Source organism: Pongo abelii, chromosome 12 (genome assembly GCF_028885655.2).
Source record: "Pongo abelii isolate AG06213 chromosome 12, NHGRI_mPonAbe1-v2.0_pri, whole genome shotgun sequence".
NCBI lineage: Eukaryota > Metazoa > Chordata > Mammalia > Primates > Hominidae > Pongo > Pongo abelii.
In genome coordinates, this window is record NC_071997.2 from 68194020 (window position 1) to 68215139 (window position 21120).

General features: G+C 40.7%; 2 long non-coding RNA genes across 3 annotated transcripts in view; one reads left to right on the forward strand and one right to left on the reverse strand.

Moving 5' to 3' along the window:
• On the forward strand, positions 1 to 20208 carry LOC112132044 (uncharacterized). Its single transcript, XR_002913883.2, has 6 exons — positions 1 to 2179; positions 2381 to 2476; positions 4111 to 4241; positions 12927 to 13029; positions 16156 to 16271; positions 19546 to 20208. It is a non-coding gene; the product is annotated as an uncharacterized LOC112132044 (long non-coding RNA).
• Positions 16662 to 21120, reverse strand: part of LOC129057690 (uncharacterized) — a 14797-nt gene continuing 10338 nt past the window's right edge. For both annotated transcript variants that reach the window (XR_008522402.1, XR_008522403.1), the window contains exon 4: positions 16662 to 16832. This is a non-coding gene — a long non-coding RNA (uncharacterized LOC129057690). The remainder of the gene's footprint in view (positions 16833 to 21120) is intronic.

The following is a 21120-nucleotide window of genomic DNA, read 5'->3' on the forward strand; positions in this document are numbered from 1 at the left end:
CTGGGACCTGTCCCCAGGGGAATTATTTCTTATACCCTTGATAAAATGTACAAAGCTAGGGTAGGAAGTAGCAAGGTGACAGCAGTGGTTAGGTGGAAAGGTTCTCTAAGAGAAAAAACTAATGAATTCATTCAACTGAAGCTTCTTTTATATATTTATTCCTGTCACCTTTCAAGTCAGCAGCTTTTTGCAGGTGACATGGCAAAAGGGCCTGGCAAGTGCACAGGGTTAAGCCAAGGACTATCAATACTGCTCCCTAAAATATTTTCACCTCTGGTTTTGGGGATCTGCTTCTTCTCGGGGTCTCTCCCGCTGCTTTCCTGGTAATAGCACCTAAAAGACCCATGAAACAAATCCCCAATTCAATACAAAGTAGCTGAGTAAATATGAGCATAGACTTTAGGAATCCACAGAATTGGAGCTTTGCTTAATACCAGCCGGGAAAATGTGGTTGTCAGTTAACCTCTCAGAGCCTCTTCGAGGCTTGGTTTGCTCATCTGTTAAATGAGTCTGAATAAGCCCTACTCCTCCAGGTTGTTGCTAGCATCAAATGAGAAATGTATGCAAAGCCCCAGTGCCATGGCTGACACACAGGAAACTTTCAACAACTGGTGCATTTTCACTAAGTAAAAGGAGTAATGATTTCTTTAGTGGTTTCTTTTAACACCGGAGTTTCTAACCATCCCAAATAGAGGAAAGATATTCTAATAAAACAATCATTTATGTGATTTGTGATTACACCGTACAACTCAAGTTCCTGTGGAATGTTTAGTATAATCAATCCAAAGCTCTCAGCAAGCTCCCTGGGCCTGATTTTCAAATCCAATGTTACTGTAGAAAAGAACTAAAGGAGGGTGTAAAAATACACCCTCCTCCCCTTTTTCCTAAAGGCTGTTTGTCCCCTTCTCTTGATAACTCTTCAGTTCCCAGAGAGCAGAGACTCTTGGGAAACAGGAAGTAGCAAAATGCCAGTGAGAAAATCCCCAGATGAAGAGCAGCAATAAGTCTCCGGGCAACAGTGTGGTCAAAAGGGGGAAATCCCCCCATCAGCCCTCAAAAACAGTCCCTCAGGAAAGCTTAGTGAAGGTTAATTTGGGAAATTCCCTCAGAGGCCATAGAACAGAAACGGAAAAACTGCTGTTTAAGAGAAATCTGAACGGAGCAAGCCGGTTCGTGGCTGCCTGGGGTGCTGTCTGCGTAAACCATGCTGCTGCTCCTCCCTGACTTCCCCCTTCTCATCCTGATCCTGAGGGTAACCCCGAAGGGGTCCAGTTGCCAGAGCCACTTGACACCCACCCTGCCCAGGCTCCCAACCCAGGAGAATTAATGCCGTAACACCCAGCCTCTTGACATGAGCTGCTGCTAAAGCAGATTCGCCTCCCCGTTAGGACCTCCTGTGACCCACCCTTGCTCCTGTCCCCATGGTAGGCTAGCAAGCCACAGTCATCATACTGTGAGTGTCCCTCACAGTCACTTGCTATATAACAAGTCCATCAGGTTTTACTGGGTTTTAATCTAAATGTGACCTTAGGATGACATTTCTTAGTGCTGCTAAGCTCCAAGAGGCAGGGAGGAATCCTCCCCACAGAGAAGAAGAAAAAAAAAAATCACATAAACATTGTCCCATGAAAGGCTTAGAATGGAATATCCTCTGATCAGCTGAAGCGGAGAAAGCGTATAAACACTGCTGGAAAGGGGCCTGGGTCAGGGGGAAGTACTGGCTCTACGGAGCCCTGATCTCCAGGTGCAAGCTCTATGGGAGGTTCCCTGCTGCAACCAGCTCTCCGTGAATCATTTCCATTCCCATAGAACTTCTATTTGGTGTTTTGTTTTGTTTTTTATATGTGACTTAAAATGACCATTTCAAGAAGATGACAAAAAGGAGATTTCAGTAGAAGAGAGAGGAAAGTAGACTCCATCGTGACAGCCTAAATTCGTTTTACTGTATACTTATGCAAAATAGGTATCAAATTTTGGAAAAGAGATTTTAAAGGAGAAAGTACTCTGGCTTTAAAATTCTATTAAAAAATATGCTCTACTAGAGCGTGTGTGCCTTTTTTATGTAATCGGGACCCACTGCTGTATGAGTCACAATTATAGATTCTACTTTCAAATATTTTTTGCCTCCTAGAAAACAGCCCTGACAAAAACCACTTTTCTGATGTCTTCAAACAAACAGGTTCTTATTCACTTTCATTCCTGTGGTTTTGTTAAGATTCTTTTCTCCAAAAATTGTAAAGATTCTCAGCCACTTAGTTTTTCCTATGCTTGAAAAAAAGCAATAAACCTCCTCTTTAGGTTTGCATGTTTCCTAGCCATTAGAATAGTCCTTAAATTCATTTTGTATACACAAATAATAATTACAATCATTACATTTAAGCTACTTTCAAAGTCTCCTACACTTGAAAATTCTAGACAGATTGTCAACATACTCTCAAGAAGTATTCTTTCCATTTTTCATCTAGGAAACTAGCAGGTATTCAATTCTTAATTCCTAACAAGGAATATTTTTTATTTCAGGGAAAATTTTTCCCTGGCTTTCAGCACCACTATAGTTGTGAATGTGAAATCAATTAAACGAATATGCAGGTCAGCAAAAAAAAAAAAAAAATCTCTTTAATGCAGGCACAGATGAAACAGATTCCAACATGGGGCTGAGAGTAATAAATAAACTAATAAAAAAAGGAAAGCACGGAGCAACTTTGATAGAAGTAAGCTGTTTGCCTTTGCCCTGGAAAGTTTATAGTGTTTTAAGCAATTGTAAACATGTCAGTATACGTGGATACTGTTTCCATAGCAGCATAGCAACAGTTAGGAGTTTCTCCAAACATATCCAAAGGAAATTAAAAATAGTCTGTCTTTAATATCAAAATACATACGTATACATAATCAGACAACACTACACAGAATGATGTGTAATGAGAAGTTCTGCAAACACCAACCTTTCACAAAAGTACATCGCGGATAGTTTTAAAAACCATTGAGTTGAGTGTTTTTAGAAATGGAGTAGAAACCGGAGTCTGAGGGAAAGCCACATGCCAGGTTGAATTCTAAGATCAGAGGTCCTTGACAACAACTGCCTTCAGCCATTGCTTTGACTGCTCTACCCGACACTGCTTTTGCCCTTAAAGACCTCTGTGCCCTATTCATCTTTGGCCTGTACCAAAACTGGAGTTGAGTATATGATATGATACATACTCTGATCTCCATTTATTGCAGTATTCTCTCATCTTCCTAAGTTTTCTAGCCATTCATTTCTTCTTCCCTATAGAGATTGGACAGCAGCTGCATTTTGTAAAACAATGTAAAACCACAACAAAAATAATGTGAACCAAGTTCACATTTTCCCAATGAAGTGACTTAAACTGACGCTCAGTGACAGAAATAGTGATTCCAAAATGAAGACAGTGTCAAGTACATTTTTGGTCCTTCACTGTTTGTACTTTTTATTTATATCCAAGAATTACAAGTATTTTAAAAACATCATCTAGTGGGAAATATTATTACTAGGATATATATAATTTATCATCTAAAAAGGAACACTTGAGAGTGAAAGGGGGTGCTATTTATACATACATTGGGAAAACAAGTGTAAACCAAGACTGTCTCAGGAAGGCCCAGATGAATGGTCACACAATGTTACACATAAGAGTGTAAGTGTCTTGAGGGCAGGAATGTTTTATTTATTTTTGTATCTTCAGAATCTACTTCAGTGCTTGACACCTAGAAAGAATTCAACAAATGCTTTTTAAATAAATAAATTTTATCATTGGATTATGTTTTTGTAAAACTTTGAAAAGTATTTCTTATACATAATACTAAGCTGAATATATTTCTTTTTTTAGGTCCATAGTCCACAAGTTAGGGTAAAATAAAATCTTATGTAGCACTAAGGGTGAATCTTCTTCATCATCTGATCTTCTCCCTGAAAGTAAAGAGGATAAAAATGGCAAAGTAAAATATATCCATGAGTCATAAAAAAGATAATTCTATCAGTCTGGGATGGTTTATGAAAGCACTAAAGAAAGGTTAGAATATGAATTCAGATAGGAAGCAATTTTATAATCTGATTTCTATGGCTATGATCCTGGTTTTATTTTTCTTTGCCAGGAATTTTGGCCCCTAGGGAGAAATGCAGAAGGAGTAGCAAATGAGCACACTGACTGGAAAGAATGCTATTTGTCTTTCACTATGTGGAGTTCAGAAGAGTACTGGCCATTGGGGAAGTCCCAGCAGTGAAGGTAAGAGCCTCTTCTCTTTCTGCCCCTATCTGCCAGTTTTGCAAGGAGTGCCTTAACACAAATCATTTTTCCATTTGATGGGCCTCTAGTCAGTTCTTGGTTTTGTTCATTTGTTCGTTTGTTTTGTTTTGTTTTTAGATGGAGTCTCGCTCTGTTACCCAGGCTGGAGTGCAGTGGCGTGATCTTGGCTCACTGCGACCTCTGCCTCCTGGGTTCAAGTGACTCTCCTGCCTCAGCCTCCCAAGAAGCTGGGATTACAGGATTTCCTCATGTTGGCTAGGCTGGTCTCAAATTCCTGACCTCAAGTTATCCACCCACCTTGGCCTCCCAAAGTGCTGGGATTACAGACATGAGCCACCACATCCAGCCCAGTTCTTGGTTTTTAAACCACACCAGGCAGGGTGCAGTGGCTCACACCTGTAATCCCAGCTACTCGGGAGGCTGAGGTATGAGAATCCCTTGAACTTGGGACACAGAGGTTGCAGTGAGCTGAGATGGCATCACTGCACTCCAGTCTGCCAGGTATGGTGGCTCATACCTGGAATCCCAGCACTTTGAGAAGCCAAGGCAGGCGGATCACTTGAGGCCAGGAGTTTGAGACCAGCCTGGCCAACATACCGAAACCCCATCTCTACTAAAAATACAAAAAAATAGCTGGGCGTGGTGGAGCATGCCTTTAATCCCAGCTACTTGGGAGGCTGAGGCAGGAGAATCGCTTGAACATGGGAGGTGGAGGTTGCAGTGAGCCGAGATCGCACCACTGCACTCCAGCCTGGGTGACAGAGTGAGATTCTGTCTCAAAAACAAAACAAAACTATAAACCACACCAAAGGATTGCTGGGGGAAGTTATCATTACATTCAAGCAAAGCACTTAGTGATCCTCCTATGAAAAGGGTCTTGCTATCAATCTGCTACCCCTTAGTGGAGAGGCAGCAGAGTTTGGGAGATGGTATTACCTGTCCTTATCATCTCAGACTCTGCAGTCATTCTGTTTGTTTGGGTTTGCAGCCAGATTATTCTACAGGATGTTGCCTAGCATATCTGGATCCCAGTTTCTTCATTTTTCAAAGGGGAAAATAATAATAGTATCCCTTCTGGGGTTATTTGTGAGGGTTAAAAGATATCCATGTAAAACACTTGCGACATGAATCTAAGCTATTATTATTGTCTAGCTCTATATTTCTTTGGACATTTAGCAAGAGTACTACTGAAAAAAATATGTAATTAAAGGCAAAATTTGTACTTTCATGTTTCTAATCCAAATCAACCCAAATGTATGTAACCTAAGGTCAGAAGGAATCCGCTAGGCCTTAGACCACTTAAGGACTAGATCCTATTTTCATCTCTTTGCCAAGAATTCAATTGTTTATTGCTCTCACACCAAGGAGACTTGGCGTTTTATTCTTGTTGTTGTTGTTATTCATTAAATTCCATCAAATTCTAGCCAGTTTGTATTCCGGGCCATACATAGCCACATCATTTTAGGGAAAGCCGAAGGCCTGTCCCAAAAGAATGATATCTCTTCTTTAATACCTAATTTAGAGGATAGGAACATTCCAGATAAGTGAGTTTATTTACAGAATTATGTAAGGCTTTACATTTCATGAATTTCTGATGTCTAAGGGTAGGAGCAGGGGGAATAGGCTCCTTATAAATACCAAATCATGCTGTTATCTACAGTGTGTGTGCCAGTTGGTTATATAGAGCCAAATTCTGTTCAGTTTGATAATTACTAAATTTGACATTCATAGAGGTTCTTTTTAATTCTGGGAATAAGAAATCCACAAACTCATTAAATTATGAAATGTTTCAACCCTATTATCCTAATACAATTACCCCACAGACTACATTGCCACAGGAAGTCTTTGGGACAGCTCCTAAGGGTTAGAAGGCTCATGAAAAGGGATTTGATTCACATAAAAGCCACCACCATGTGTGTGTGGTTTTTTTCTTTTTTTGACAAGGTCTTGCTCTGTCACCCAGGCTGGAGTGCAATGGCACGATCTGGGCTCACTGCAACCTCCACCTCCCAGGTTCAAGCAATTCTCGTGCCTCAGCCTCCTGAGAAGCTGGGACTACAGGTGCACACCACCACGCCCAACTAATTTTTTGTATTTTTATTAGAGACAGGGTTTCACCAAGTTGGCCAGGCTGGTCTTGATCTGATCTCAAGTGATCCACCCACCTCGGCCTCCCAAAGTGCTGAGATTACAGGCGTGAGCCACCATGTCTGGTCTGGTTTAAAAAATAAAAGTGAACATTAATCCACCAGATATAAAGTTATGGTTAACGATTCTAAAGAAAGATATTTTTACTCATGCCCAGCAAAGAGTCTTTATCCAGTAAATCTACACTGGCATTCAAAGTGACAAAGGGCAAAGGAAACAGGATCCAAGCTTCTTTAAGAATATTTGGGGGCAGGAAACTTGGCCATACATCTGTTTCTTTTGAGTAACAATAGCAATAATTTACTTATCTAGTAGTATTGCCATTTATTCCTTAGCCACATCAAGGGAAATCTAATTATTTCCCACAAAATGGGAACTTCTAATGAAACTTTTCTTATTCAATTAATTTAATAAACTATAAAGGTCTAAATAGCACCTAGATTTTCTTAGCACCCTGACTTCTCCAAACCTCTCCTGAAATGTCCACGTACTATGAATGGGACAAGTGTGGCCGAGTGGAAGTACATGAGACTGAGAATAGGAGATATAGCTTCCTACCACAGTCACGGTTCTGTGACTTAGTCGCTATGAAACTGGGTAAATCTTTTGGCATTAAAATGTTGTCAGAAAACAGGAAATTCACATAGCTTCAAAATGACACCCCAGGCCGGGCTCAGTGGCTCGCACCTGTAATCCCAGCACTTTGGGAGGCCGAGGCAGGCAGATCATGAGGTCAGGAGATCGAGACCATCCTGGCTAACACAGTGAAACCCCGTCTCTACTAAAAATACAAAAAATTAGCTGGGCGTGGTGGCGGGCATCTGTAGTCCCAGCTACTCGGGAGGCTGAGGCAGGAGAATGGCATGAACCCGGGAGGCGGAGCTTGCAGTGAGCCGAGATAGCACCACTGCACTCTAGCCTGGGCGGCAGAGCGAGACTCCGTCTCAGTTGCAAAGAAAGAAAGATATCTACACAATGGAGAAATTTGTCCTTCAAAATTAAAGTTTATTCATATAAATACTCCCAGTGGTGGCAAAGATACCTCCTTTAAGGTTGAGTTTGTGCTTAAATGTCACCATTCCCATTCCAACCCAGCCTACTTTTCTCTTCTTGTTATTTCTCTAGCTCAGTCCCTTATCTGTTGCCTTCATACCTCTTATCCCAGCTCTGAAGTGTTTTATTAATTTGTTTGTTAGATGTTGTGGCGGGGTGGTTTTGGTCTGTCTTTCTTATTATATCAGCTGCAAGAGAGCAGGAACTGTTTCTGTCTTATGCATCACAGAATCCTCAACTTCTAACACAGAGCCTGACATGCAGGGGCATTCAATGAGTACTTATAGAAAAAATGAATCTATGGATGAATGAGTAAATGAATAGATTTAATTTTTTTAAATATCCCAAGTTATTTGGAGTTACATCTAGAAGGGAGAAAAATAAGTAATCAATCTTCTGTGTCGTGGCTAAAAATTGAAATAAAACACTAAGTATTTAGTCCCAAGTGGTCTACAGACCCTAACCTTGGTTCTGAAGGCAACTCTAAGATAAAGAGTTCCAAAATGCTTTGCAAAATGATGTCTTTACTAGGATAAGTTCATATCTCCCACTATGATTCCTGGAAGAATAACACTAATTTGAATGTATAAGCTATGCCATCTTTTTTAGTTGTGTCATTTTTTAAAGCAAACTGTATTCCTTACCTCACAGTCCTACATACCCCAAATATCTCACATAACATATGGAGAGGAATTTTCTCACTATAAGTCTCACTTTAGAAAACTCCCTGGTCGTCAGCTGACCCCATGAACAAAGCGTCCTTTCAATGCTGAGAGCAACCACAGCTGAATAGCAGATCGGATGAACCAATACTGCCATGGCTGTAATGACATCCTTAGAAACGCAAGAGTCCTCACTGAAAGAACAAAGATCAATATTTAGTTTCTTGTGTCCCTACAGGCTGTTCATCAATTTTATAGCCTCCTGTTTTGCCACTTCCCTCACCTCTAACTCCAATTTGCTCTTCTAGGAAAAAAGAAAGGTCAGGCTGTAAGTACATAATAGTAATACGAATGCAAAAACACTTCCAACAAAATCCAAAGTTTGAATTACAATAATTGTGCTATGTTGACACCAATATTTGGTATTTTTTAAAAAATAAATCTTTTGCTGTATTTTAAAACATTTCAATGCATTTTAAAAGAATAAATCTTTGGCTGTAGTTTAACACTTTTAAATGCATTTTTGGTAGTAACTAAATGGACTTTATTAACTACCTTACAAATGAAAGAACAGAAAGAAAGGGGCAAAAGTTATCGCCTAGTTGTCTCTTTTTTTTTTTTTTTCAGAGTCTCACTCTATCGCCTAGGCTGGAGTGCAGTGGCAATCTAGGCTCACTGCAACCTCCACCTCCCGAGTTCAAGCAATTTTCATGCCTCAGCCTCAAATGATTTTCGTGCCTCCGCCTCCTGAGTAGTTGTGATTACAGATAGCTGCCACCTTGCCCGGCTAATTTTTGTGGTTTTCTTTAGAAGAGACAGGGTTTCACCATGCTGGCCAGGCTGGTCTCGAACTCCTGACCTCAAGTGATCCACCTGCCTTGGCCTCGCAAAGTGCTGGGATTATAAGAGTCAGCCACTGTGCCTGGCAGCCTAGTTATCTTTATATCCGTTTTATTCCCTGAAGTCCGCAATGCTAAGCATTGCACGGTCTGACTCTTGGCCTCAACCATTCCCAGACATAGACTTTACATGCTGCTGCCACGGTTTCAACTCCCATGATACACTAACCTCCTAATTTTCATACATTTAATTTCTTAATAAAACAAGGAAGAAATTAAGACTAGTCTCGTAATAATATAGTTAACTTTCCACATAAATTTCTTCAAATAAAGTTTGGAGCTGATGGCATGGTTTGGGAGTATTTTTGATGATCAGCCAAAATGGGATGTGATATGATATGCAGTGAGGAGCTAAGCCAGGTCCTTGTCACCATCCACCTTTCCTGTTTAGAAAACATCCATTAACATCACAAAGAGGCTGCCAAGTTAAGTAATCGTAAAAGACTGTCACTAGGGTAAAAATGGAAGATATCTGCCAAATGGAATATGTTGAATGAATGGCCAGTGTCACCCAAGTGAAACCACAGCCAGAGTATGACGTGACAGAGCCAACCAGATTTTTAAAAGAGCTGGGTAGCACTGCGTATGACAAGACCCCCTCATCCCACATTCCTGTGGTGGAGAGCATGGAGGTGACTGAGCTGTTGGTGGCAAACTCATGCCTTCTGCAACTCAATCAGACATCACCAAGGACATTATTATTCTCTAGCTTATGAATAACTATTTTTATGTCTTCACTATTTTTTATTAACTTATTGTTTGTGGAAATAAATTCCCTGGTCATAATGAAATATAGGAAAAAAGAAAAGAATACGACAGACTTTTTTTCAACCAGCGGAGCATATTTTCATTTTTTTTTCTTATGACACCATTTTTAAATTATTTTTTTAAATTACTCATCTCTTATTCATAACCATCCTGTTGATCAAGTGAGGGATAAGAGTAACCTGCCCAAGGTCCCCAGGTATTAGCTGATTAGGGCCTCTGGGCAGTTGTATCACTTTGGTTCCATCACAAGCTTTTCTTTCTACCCCTTCCCACATCCCATCTCCAGACACTCACCAGGTATGCCATCTCCAAGTGTTCTGGAGCTCCAAAATGACCCTGCCCTTTTCTTCAATAGTTAGTCCCTGTGATGGGTTCAGTCTCATGCAAAAATGACAAGTTTAAATGCATCTTTGTTGCATCACCCTATCTGCACCCTTCTGGTATCCTTCTCCTGTGACAGTCCATGAAGGGAGTTGTGGGCAGAGTCAGGTTGTACTGGGGTTGCAGAAACAGAGGAATCTTTATAGGATCATCTCTATGTTTAGGCATCAATCCACCCACCTCTTCAGATTCTACCAAGAACTTTCAATTGGCAGAAGTCAGATAGCTCCATGGAGCCAGAGAGTGGTCCATTACGTTAATGTTGCATTATTCAATTTGTGCTTGAAAATGAATTTATTGGTCTGCCGTTTTACCAGGTTGTGATTTGTCAATTAATATTTAATAATTTTTTTGAGACAAGGTCACACTTATCGCCCAGGCTGGAGTGCGGTGGCACAATCAGGGCTCACTGCAGCCTCAACCTCCTGGGCTCAAGTGATCCTCCCACCTCATCCTTCTGAGTACCTGGGACTACAGGTGTGTGCCACCACACTTGGCTAATTTTTTTGTGTTTTTTTTGTAGAGATAGGGTCTCGCCATGTTGCTCAGGCTGGTTTACTATGACTTTTAATTCCATTAGAGTATTTTGCATTTAATTGTACTTTAAAACAAAAATGTTTTATGATATCTTGTTCGCTGTTACCCACTCCCCAGTTTACCACACACTTAATCCTTCTAGTTTGGTAGGGTAACACCAAATGCTAGCCTAGATAACTATTAAAATGTCAGCGGTTTAGCACAATCTGTTGGTCAGCTTTTGCTAGGTTATTCTCCTGTGACAAGCAATCCCCATATCAACCGCAAAGGTTTATGTTTTGCTATGGAATATGTTGGCTACGTGTCAGTCGCCCCTCTGCTCCACTTGTCTTCTTTATCTGGGATCCAGCCTAAATGCCCCTTCTGTATATGGGATCCAGGCTAACTGCTGTTCTAGAACAGGAGAAAGGATCATGGTGGAGTCATGCAATAGCTCTTGAAGCTTCTGCTGGAATGCGGTCTACAGCACGTCTGCTCACATTCCACTAGCCAAAGCACGTCAGATGACCAAGCCCAACATCAGTGGACAGGAAGGATGCTCTTCCTCCAGAGAAGCTCACCACAGAAGACCCATGTAGCTCTACAGGTAGCAGATACAATTTACCTAAAACTAGAATTTTGTTTCTCATTCATGTAATACTTCAATGCAAGTGTGCCTGGTTTGTAGGCAGCTTTCCTCTGTGTGATTATTTTAAAAACCAGGCTATTTCCATCTTGTGGTTCTCCCCATCTGCATCCAGCCAGCAGATGGGGAAGAGAAAATGAAGATGCCCCCACTCGCTTCTTAAAAGTCTGGACCTAGAAAAAGAGACATGCACACCTTCTGTCACATTTTATCGATGACCACCTGGATGCAGGGAGTCAGGAAGGTAGGACATGCTAAAAAATGTAGCCTCCATCTTAGAAGCCACCTCCCAGCAATAACTCCACTATGAAAAGAGGAGGGTAAAGTTTTGATGAATCATTGGCCATCTCTGCCATACAAAACCTCAAACTCGATATCCAGGGTGTGCCTAGGCTTTATTTCTAGACCCATTTATACTGAAATGGAATGGCCAAAAATATTCCAGATCTTGTGATTTGGGTTTTTGTTGTCGTTGTATTTTTTCATTTTTAATGTAGACCCTACTGAGTCAAATAACAAGGCATAAGCGACTTAGAAAATCACCATGTCCTGGCCAGGCACAGTGACTCACGCCTGTAATCGCAGCACTTTGGGAGGCTGGGGCGGGCGGGTCACCTGAGGTCAGGAGTTCGAGACCAGCCTGACCAACATGGAGAAACCCCGTCTCTGCTAAAAATACAAAATTAGCTAGGCATGGTGGTGCATGCCTGTAATCCCAGCTACTTGGGAGGCTGAGGCAGGAGAATCGCTTGAACCCAGGAGGTGGAGGTTGCGGTGAGCTGAGATCACACCATTGCACTCCAGCCTGGGCAACAAAAGCAAAACTCCATCTCAAAAAAAGAGAAGAAAAGAAAATCACCATGTCTTTTGTCTAAGGAAACTTTCTACCCCATCTATCATGTTCCAAAAACCAAATAAATAATTTTATTTCTTGATAGTTCAGAAAGAAAACATTAGTAATGATTTTCACAGTTGTCTCTTAGTTTTTCCATTTCCCAGTTTGGGGTTACGCAACCACTAACACCGTTGTGTTTGCCTCCAAACCCCTGAATTTGCACATGCAAGCTTTTTGTTGCTTAACTGCCCAAGTGAAAAGAACAACTGGTCATTTACAAGCACAAATTTGTGAGTAGGAAGAGGGATTTCACCAAAACTAGGAATGCAAATACATAAACTAAAATTGAAAATTGACCTCAATGATGACAAATGACTACTTAGAAGTAGCTGCTTCTTCAGTCAATGGAAAACCTCTCTATCACCAAATCCCCCAACTACTTCCACCTGCTCCCTAGCATAGGCCCTTCACTTCTGCCTTCTCTAACATCTGATGGTGGCCCAAATGCACAGGATACTGGCTGAGAGCTCATTTGCAGCCATAGCCTCAGGCTTCCAGAGAACTTTGTTTTTAACTTTTTAATAGCACAGTCACATTCTGTCTTGTATCTTAGTAGTTTGTATATAGCTCTCTCTCTCTCTCCTAGATAATAATAAACCCCTTGAAATCAGAATCCATGTCATATTTGTCTTTCTATTTCCTACAACACTTACCTGGCACATAATCAAAGCTTACTATTTTTTTATTTTGAATTAGGTCAAGTTACAGCTTAATCTGGGCTCAAACCCTGCAACTGAGGCCACCTTCAGATGGTGCTTCCACTAAGTAAGCTGTGGGATGCCTATGTTGTATTCATTAGGTCAGGCACGTCAAGGTCGCTAATTCCTCTCTTGTAACCCCTCCACTTCTGTCTGCCTTTTCACCAAAGATGCTGATGTCATTGAATCTTGCTTTTAGAGTTTCACATGCTAGAAGAGGAACTCGAGAAGGAAAGGGAAATCTGTCCTGCCCTCACCCCTAGCTTCCTTTTTTCCTTACTTAGTTTTCATGTTGGTCATGCGGCAGCATAGGAAGATGTTTTGGGGTTCTCACTCTGAGGCTCTTGAAAACATAGGAAAGCTGTCCTAAACCTCTGGTCTCCTTTTTGGTCTCTCCTATCCCCACTCCAATTCATAAGCCAAAAAGGTCATCCTGCTTCTTTTAATTCTTCAGGAAATTGGAGCCTAAACCCAGACAGACCTTTCAGATTTTTCTATTGTAGATTTAACACATCTCAGTAATATCTGTGAAGAAACCATAATCCTGACTTTACCACAAAGGAAGAAGGAAATGGAGGAAGTGTCCTGGTGTAGTAGAAAGAACCATCCAGCAGCCTGGGCAATATAGCAAAATCCCATCTCTACAAAAAATAAAGAAAAAAATTAGCTGAGCATAAGTGGTGTGCGCATGTAGTCCCAGCTACTTGGGAGGCTGAGGTGGGAGGATCACTTGAGCCCAAGAGGGAGAGGTTGCAGAAGGCTGAGATCTCACCACTGCACTCCAGCCTGGACAACAGAGCAAGCAAGACCCTGTGAAAGAGAGAGAGAGAAAGAAAGAGCAAGAGAAAGGGAGAAAGAGAAAGAAAGAAAGAAAAAGAAAAAGAAAGAAAGGAAGGAAGGATCCATCCAGGTAGGAATCAGAAGACCTTAGTTTTGGGCTCTGGCTCTTTTCCGTTTCACCTGGCTGACCCTGGACAAACCATGTTATGCCCCTCTGGATCTCACTCCTCAGTATAGATGAGCAGGCTCGATCAGGATACCTTTAACATCTTTCCCAGGCCTGGAAGTAGGAGTCACTAAGATGGCAGGTTGACGCTATTGTAATAGAGCCACCGTTTCCGATCTGCTAGAGATATGATTTTCAGCCCAAGCATTCGCCATCTGCCTCCTTTGAGTCTTGGCTGGTAATCCATCAACTGTGCTAGATATAAGATCTTATCCAGTGAATTAAGTGATATTTCTTCCATTTTTCCATTTAGAAGAGGCACAAAAGTACATATACCATCCTAATAAAACAGACTTCCATTTTTTAAAAAATGTGACTAGCAGCACAATACTTTCCTAGCATACCACCTGCCATTATCTCTCCAGGTGTTTACTGTGGGCAGGTGGCTAACAAGGCCTAAGCTTCCTCTTCTACTTTAGAGCTCACTAAAGGAAATAATGACCCCAAGTGAAGAAAAAGCCCCAATTTCCAGCTCCAGTTCTAGTTGGGGTAGAGGGTTCTGTTGTTTGGCAAGATGTTCTAATGGGCTTCTCACAGCAGGAGTTAGGGTGTTATCTGGCAACAGGAGAAAGGGAAATGAAAGTGTTCTGCATAAAAAATGTAAAAGTCTATCTCCATTGTGGGCACAGGAATTTGGACAAATACTCCCAGTTGTATTTAGAAAAAAAAAAAAAAAAGGTTTCTATTCGGTCTCTGAGAATTGTTGCTTTTTCTTTGTGCATGCTTGCATGTGTGTGTTTGTGGTGTCTGTGTGTGGGGAGGGAGGGGTGGGGAGGGAGAGGGAGGTGAAGGAGATGTTCTCATATTCACCCACCCAAAGCTTGCAGGGAGAATGAGAAACTTCTGCACATCTCAGCAGTGAAGAAACCCTGAGGGGACCTTTCCTGAAGGGTTGGAGCTTCCCATTGACTGTCCTGATAAAGTCCCCATGGGGCTATTCTTGACTGAATAACTCAGACCTTGGGCAATGCTGTTGTGGTATCATTAGACTACCTGGTCAGACAAAAGGAGGGAAGCATCTGGTACTGATTTTAATATAATTTCCCCCTTTGGCAGAGTTTCATCCCTGAAGTCAGTTGGTAAGGAACTAAGAAGGAAAACAGAGAGTTGTAGATCTCTTAGGTGGCTTTATTGTTCCTCTATCACTTTCTAGACCTGAGGGTAAAAGAATGGGATGGAGTTTTTCTAAAAACGAGAGCAGCAGAGAATCAGCACTAAGAAAATTGAAGAATAGGCCATTCTCAGACGGAGGAGACAAGAGAAGCCTTGATAACACTGGAGCGAGATTGAGAAGGGCAGTGTGCCTACAGAGGAACCCATGAACAGTTCCCATTGTTTACTGATTTTACCTTGCTTGACTAGAAAATGCATTTGTCAATAGGAATGTTATCATCTGCAAGGGGGCAAATATTGGTTCTCGGTGGATGAACAAAATCTTAGATATTATAATGGCTTGTGGCCCTCCAAATGGCCACAGTAAATAAGCAAATATACAGTGTATCTGTGGAGTTTAAATTTCATGAGTTGAGTAAAGGTTGGGGTGGAGTACAATTAGGAAAACAAAATGTCTAAAGGTCTCCTTTGGGGGAAGGGTGATAAGGAAAAAAAAAAAAAGGTTGAGGAAGAGTGTTCCAGAGCAATTATATTTAGTTTCAGTTTCAAATTAGTCACTCCTGCTTGTAATTCCCTTTTGTTCTCTATCCTTTCATTTAAAAACATATATGTTATGTGCTTGAGGGGGTGTGGGGAATTAGGCCTCCTGCACCTTAGCTCCCAGCTGGGAGCTCCCAGAGAGTCCTGGGATCCACGTGGAGACAGGCAGTGAAGGAAGCAAGAGCCCAAGGCAGAGATGAAGGCTGTGGGTGGATCCATGGCTACGGGGGCAATTCAGAAACTGACAGGAGGCCAGTTCCGTCTGTGGGTCTTGAACTGTGGTGCCTGGACCAGCAGCAGCAGCAGCATCACTGGGAACTTGTCAGAAGTGCAAATTCTCAGGTCCCACCCCAGACCCGCTGAATCAGAAACTCTAGGGGTGGGGCCCAGCCTCCAGGTGAGTCTGATCCTCCCTCAAATTTGAGAGTCATTGGTTTAGAAGTGAAACAGGTGACCCAAGGAAATGAGGAGCCACACTTTGGGAGAAAGGAAAAAGAAAGCAGAGGTTCAGTAAACTAAAATTTCCTACTCTCTAGTTTTTTAATCATCTTTTAAATTTTTTTTTTAGACCTTAGCAATATAAATATTGCTTGTTTCCACCAGAGAGGAAAAAAACTCTGCTGTCAAATTTGCTGAGCACAAAATGAAAGGAAGTCTGCAATCCGTTGGCTAATTAAGACCCATGTAAGTAATCAAGGCAGACAAGTCAAGGACAATGAATCTCAGGCTTGTCTTGGCTGATTCTGCCAACTTCACCAATCACCTAAACCAAATAATCAGCAATCACTTTATTTTGTGTTGTGTAAACACAGTAGAAATGTTCACAAAGTATTCTAAATGTGTAACAGAAAGATTATTACTTACTCAGCTTCCTATGTAGGGAAGCTAACTTATCTATTCAGGATCACACTGTTACTGATGGCAAGATCCAAGCTCCCAGGTTCTGATCCTAAACTGTCAAATGATAGAGTTCAACTTCTTTTTCTTTTTAATTCTCTCCTTCCTTATGAACTACGGCAATTTGATTTGTAACTTTAATTTTTTTTTCTATTTATGAAGCATTAGCAATTATTTGCCCTGAAAACATTTTTAATAAGAAGAAAACTAAGGTTGAATGCAAACAATTTAGTAACAACCCACTTCAGTTTGGTCCTTCTGCGCCTTAGGCCACTGCCAGGTGTATGAACTTGCAAAACCCTGGATTAAAACCCAGGTTCTTCACAGCGCTTTTTGCAGAGTTAATTTCTGTCAGAGACATATTAATGATAGACTTTAGAAGAAACACCAAATAACAGTGACTTTCCAGTAACTTCAGTACTAGTCCCACCCCTAGGTTACCCTATGAAGCTAGACTCTAGTGAAAATATGCCAACGATTCTTTTCCTGACCAAAACCATAACTGAGTCTCTAGAAAAATTTGTTTGCTGTGATTTGTATTTTTGATATAATAATTATGCCTCCATGCTATTTCTGGTTTATATCGAAAATGACCTTGTACCAACTGTTTTGACTACTCTGGCAAGGAGATACCTAAGATTAACCCTAAACGGGTTAGCTATCTCATAAGGAAATAAGTCCTCACTCCCTTATGATTTAAATAATCCAAAATACATTTTTTAAACAGTATTGCCCTCCTTCTCTTACTGAACCAGTTAATGTATCACCTTTACAATAACTTTTGTCTGTGTTTCTCAAAAGCCTGTGCTGGCCTTGATCACATGTCAAATTTCAGGTCCTATGAGTTCTTGACCGTGTAGTTATTTGGAAGCTCATAGCATCTTTCTCCTTCTGGTGGGTTCTTAGATCATATCTCTTTGCAGATTTGTACAGAGAGGTCTGTTTCAAACTAACACCCTCCCAACTCCCAGATGCAGGCTGAACTAAGAGCTAATGAGAAAGCATTCCTGCAGAAGAAAGGAACTGCTCTCAAGATATGCACAGCCTCAGTGTTGTTTTTTTTTTTCTTTTTGAAACTGAATGTTTTGTAAAGTTCTTTAATTGCCTTTTTATTTTTGAGCAAACCAGAGAGGGAGACCCTAAGTGTCCTATTATATTATCAAGTGAGAACATATGTAAGGAAAGCCTTTTCTTCTATTTTTTTTTTATTTGAAACACTGAATTAGACAAATAATTTACACTTAGTGGCAGGTGTAATCCTTCTTAAAGACATTTCTTAAGGATCTCCAAGCTTTCCCTGAACAAGCATACATTTTATTCAAACTATGAAGTAATACCCACTAGAGCCTCTCTGGGTATTCCAAAACACTCTCTGCATGTTCCAAAAGAGCCTTCTCTTAGTACAAACTGTAGGTAAACTAATGAAACCACATCATAAGAGCAAGCCTGAGCTACATGTACTAAAGGCTAATGTTTATTGAGCACTTACTATTTGCCAGGCACAGACCTGAATGTTTTACATGTATTCATTTGGACTTCACTAAAAATCTGATGACCTAGGTAGACTTATCATCCTCATTTTACAAATGAGGAAATTGAGGCCCAGAAAAGTTAAGTAACATGCCCAAGGTCACCCTGCTGGTGAGTGGTCAGGCCAGTAAACAAGAGCTCTCATATATGGCTTGGAAGATCTTCCCCACCCCCAACCCCCACTCTTTTATCCCACTGCTTTCCTCTCATCCTCCTTCCCACTTGCCTCTTTATGCATTTTATACTGTGGGGTTGGTTAAGCTGGAGCTCTGGTTGCCTTCAAATTCCTTTCTTTCCTTAAACCCTGTCTTAACCTACCCGCAGCCCTGCCCCTGACTGGAGTCACACAGAAAGCCTGAACATCTGACACTCATTGGTCATGCTTCCTCCCACTAGGGACTCATTTCATGCTGTGCTTAGAGATGCATGCAAAAGCATTATCTTCTGCTGCAAGCAGCAGCCCCTAGGATATACATGTGCTCTCTGCTCATGGCTAAATTTGGGGAAACTAAGGCACTCTAACACAGCAGGAGCAACTTAATTTCTCAACTGCTTATATTAAAGATGAGACCAAGGATGAACATAGTTGGACTTTTTCAACCTGATGTTTCATCTATCATGCTGCCCCTCCTCCCAAGACTTTCTCTTCCTGAGGACCTCTTGGTGAGAAGTTGCCCACCCCACACCCAAGCCAAAGTGGAATGGCAGAGCCCTGCCAGAAAACCAAGCAATGTTTCTATTAAAGGCAGGTGGCTACTGCTCCTTCCTCTTTCTCCTTATCTGAGATGATTAGAAGTCCAAGTACAGAGGACCTGACCCATGTGTCCTACCTTGAGGACCCTGCAGTATTAATTAGTTATCATTGTCTGCAGAATGAAAAAGAAAAGAGCCCATCCATGAATAGCAAACAACACCCTGTCCTCCTCCCCACCCCACCAAATACTTGTGTCAAGAGCAACTGGAGGCAGCAATTGTTCTATTCAACATTTGTCTAGTTGAGACCATTTTGGGGTCTGCTTTATCTCTGTCAGAGTTCAAATCCATGGGAAGTTTTAGGAGATGCAATAAGAATATTGGAGCAGGTTTATATTTGCTGCATACAACTTGGATCATATCAAGGTTATCATCCAAAACTTATTTGAAGAATGTTTCATATAACATCCAGGAATTTGAGAGCTTGTTAAGGGAAAGCTTTCAAATGTAAGAATAAACACAAAGTCAGACTCCTGGTATGGCTGAACTGTGGCAGAGATAATTTCTCTCTCATTTCACAGTCAACACAGGTTTATGGTGAAAGCCGGAGACAAAGATTCCTGTCCTCATGAGACTTTCCAATGGCTTATTTTGGGAGATTCTTGGATACCAGCTATTTACTTTCAAAAAGTTCAGTGGGAATTATTTTAATGTAAGAATTACTCATGACAGCCGGTTCGGGGGCAACTTTTCCAAACATGCTGTAGCAAAATTGGCACTTTTAGCTAAATCACACCCTGTTCTTCAGACATTTGACTCAGATTTTTCTTTACTACAGTAAATCTGTACTTGGATCATGGAAGCTTGTAGGGACTAGCCATGCCAGTCCCACCTTAAAGACAGAGTTCCAGGCTGGATTGCATTTTCTAGAACAAATCCTTTAAATATTTTCATTCAAAGAGAACAGTAATGACAGCTTCCAATAATCAACCTGAATATTTTAGTAGAAGCTTTTCTAGACATTTGTATTGGGATAACTAATGGAACTAATAGATTTAGGAAATGCCAGAACTCCTAATTAAGCCCTGGATACTGCCTCAGATTCTGAATGACTGAATATACTGGGCATTTTATGCCTCATCCTTCATGTAATCCAACAAACACCTATTCTATATTTATTCTAAAAAACTTTACTAAAAACTTTACTAATATTAAATTTTCTAAATACTTTCTAAAACTTTACTAATATTAAATTTTTTACTTAAGATCTTCAGAAAATTTTCCAAATTTTATAAATTGTATACATTTTTGATGCTGCTATTGCTATAGATGTCTTCTGGAAGTTGAGTTGTGCCTTTAAAATATTTTCCTACTACATCACTGGAATGAGTGTTACAAAAAAAGTCTCTGTACATGCTACATGCCTTGATTAAAGTATTAATTTTCTACCAGATCACTATTCCTATAAGTGTTTAAAATAAAAATGAATATGGTCTTCAAACATTCATTCTAATACTATTTACTCTCCCACTTTCAAAAGCTCCCAAATACTCAAAGTTGCATATTTCTCAGATTCTGTTATATATGATTGCAACATCAGTGAATGATTGAAAAACATTTTCCCTAGAGTTTTAAGTCCTTTTCTGTGCGAAGTTTCAACAACAAAAAAATTTTTTTTTAATAGAGACAGGGTCTTGCCATGTTGCCCAGGCTGGTCTCAAACTCCTGAGCTCAGGCAATCCACCCGCCTCAGCCTCCCAAGTGCTGGGATTACAGGTGTGAGAGCCACCATGCCGGCCAGTTTCAAAGAAATTATAATGAAAGAAAGTTAGGCAGCACAGTAGGAACAAAGAATTCCACTTCCATGTCATAAAAACTCGGGATCAAGTCTTCTAGTTAGAGCCCTAGCTCTAACTAGCTGTGTGACCTTGAGCAAGTTATTTAATTTTCTAGACCTTAGTTTCCTCATGAGCAAAATGAAAATATTAACACCATCCTCAAAGTTACTGTGAGGACTAATTAAAACAATACTTGTATCCTGCTTAATCCAGTGCCAGCACATAGTAAGCTCTGAATAAGTGGTTGTTAGAATTATTACCAACACATGGGAGGACCAACTTTACATGAGAGTCAGTGCTGGGAGGTCTCACATATGCTACCTCATTTAATCCTTCACAATCCTGAGAAGCAAGGAAAAATTCTTTCCATTTTTATGGATTAGGAAAGTAAGGATCAGAGAGGCTGAGTAACTTATTCAAGGTCATATAGCAAAGTGACAGGGCTGGAATCTGCAGCCAGGTCTGCCTGACTCTAAAGTTCATTTTTACATGGAAGTTCATCCTTTCCAAATTTCTTTTACTATTTCATGCAAAAATAGAGATTTCCATTTTCAAGTTTGTGTCCTTTAATACAT